Here is a 2,605-nt window from a genome sequence, read left to right as displayed (position 1 = left end):
AATTATTTCTCATTAACCACTATCAATACACTTTTATTACTCTTATTACCTATATAAATGTTTTGACCTGGGCAGAATAGCCTGTATGAAGTTTTTGGAAGGATTAAATGATATGTTTCATAGTGAATTAAGATTGTCCCTGAAGATGGCCGAATTGGCCGAAACGTTGGACGTGTAAAACCAATAAAAGTTTTGAGACTATAATTTGGATAGTGTTTTGAATTATTTAGTAAAAAATTGCCAGTCTCAAGAAAGAATTTTAAGATTATAAAAAAAAATCTAATTTTTTAGTTGGCACTAATAAATTTTTTCATTATTTATTAATGTCAACTGTCAAGGATTTATAAAAATATTAAAGTAAATAATAGCACAGAATGAATATAGATAAAAATAAAACGATGAAAGAAGTGGGAAATTAATATTTCCCATTTGCCTGGTATATATTTATAAAAAAATATATAAAGTGAAACCTCTCTTAGTAGGCACCCCTTTTAACGGAACCCCTCTATTGGCCAAACATAGGCCAATTCGCACATGCACAAGCATGTAAAAATTACATTGGCTAGTATATGTTGGCTTAATCTGACAGGTACTTCCTCCTCTGTTTATTTGTTATTTTTATCAACTTGTGTTCTTCACTAACATCATCTTTTCATTATTATGGTTATAAGTAATTTCATTAGTAATCCTTTGTGGTTATTATATATTTTTTCTCATTGCTGTCTCTTTCTTCTTTAATTATCTAAGATGATCTTGGAAATTAGAAAACCATTGAATCGTAAGAGGATACTAAGACATCCGGAGGACTTAGGGTTCCGGCCAAACCAACTTTCATTTCCGTTGTTGGGTTTAATTTAGTACTATTTAATCTTCTCAAGGATCTCTCGGAATAAAAGAAAATATTTATATTGTTTTATAAAATACAATATGTTAAAAAATTATAATAATATACTAATGAGAAGATAATTTACTGTGGATAATATATAGGAAGGGATGGTTGGGGGAGCGGTCAGAGAATAACACAAAAGTTTAAAAAAAAAATCTAATTTTTTAGTTGGCACTAATAAATTTTTATTATTGATTAGTGTCAACGTTTCGGCCTGAATTTCAAGTCTAAGAACAAAAAAAAAATGAATAAAGGATTTATAGAAAGATTAAAGTAAATAGTAGCACAGAATGAATATAGAAACATATAAAACGATGAAAGAAGTGGGAAATTAATATCTCCCATTTGTCTGGTATATATTTATATATATATATAAATATATAAAGTGAAACCTCTCTTAGTAGGCACCCCTTTTTAACGGAACCCCTCTATTGGCCAAACATAGGCCAATTCGCACATGCACAAGCATGTAAAAATTACATTGGCTAGTATATGTTGGCTTGAATTTGTGGTCGACCTGTTTTTGGAGCTTGTGCTCTGAATAAAAAAATATATTTTTGTTTTAACGTTTTGGAACAGACGCCATTTTTTATTATTCCTACCTATACTTGGCAGATTCATCAATTTAGACTAGTAATTATACATAGTTTTCATTAAGTAATAAAAAATTGATTCAAAATAAATGACTTGTACTATGTCTGAAGGGCCTCAGCAGGAAAGTAACCCAACTCTATGGTACTATCTTTGGAGTACGTTTCATTAATAAGTAAAATCTTAAATAAAATTATTGGAAAAATTAAAACAAAATATTTTAGATTAATTATTTTATATATTTTTGTTTGATAGTGGTTTAGTTTATTCTCAATTTAAAACCAGTTTGATCCTTTTTTTCTCTCAACCTTATTCTTTACAACTTTTCCAACGTTTCGACCCTGAGGCCATTCTCAAGGATACCTTCAATATTGATGTCATTTCCTTTTTCAAATCTTAAAAATGCAGGCTAATTGCCTTTGTCCCATATAGCCTTTTCTAAATAACTTTTTTCCTAGATTTAAACCTTTTATAAAAAACTTTTCTTCCTTCCTTCATTCACATTTGCAACTTAAGGTTTGGCGTAATCGTTAATAGTGCAACTTAGGTCAGTGAACTAACTGCTACTTTAACAATCACATATATACGCATTGACAGTGAACTATCTTACACTTTCAGTTATTGTGGTAAAAGTTTTAGCCACTACCAGTTACAAGACAGTTTTACTGTCGGTTTGGGTCTGGCGTGATCGTTAATAGTAGTAAGGTAAGTGGACTAACAGTTGCATTAACTACCACGTCTAACTGTCATATGTATACGCCTGGACAGTGAACTGTCGCTACATACCAACATTACTAAATGTAATTACAATAGGTGGAAAAAAATTGTTCTTATATATTGGTCGAAATGCTTAAAATGTATCAGCTATAGGCTCACAAAACAAATTTACCCAAGAACTTAAAATCAGGGAGTTTCGCTTTGTCACCGCCGCGATAAAGTACTGTTGTCACGTGGCACCGACCAAGAAGTTTAGCAAAATAAATAATTTAAATGAAATAATCTTAATAATAAAATAATAGTTACTATATTACATAATTGGGGATTCAATAATATTATCTTTATTCTCATGTCGAATTTAATTCTTTCATTAAACAAATAAATACTCAAATATTATCAATGTAGGTGAAA

The sequence above is a fragment of the Halyomorpha halys genome, unplaced genomic scaffold (assembly GCF_000696795.3).
Source record: "Halyomorpha halys isolate HHAL.00 unplaced genomic scaffold, Hhal_1.1 Scaffold729.1, whole genome shotgun sequence".
In the NCBI taxonomy this organism is placed as follows: Eukaryota; Metazoa; Arthropoda; class Insecta; order Hemiptera; family Pentatomidae; genus Halyomorpha; species Halyomorpha halys.
This window is presented reverse-complemented; position numbering follows the sequence as displayed.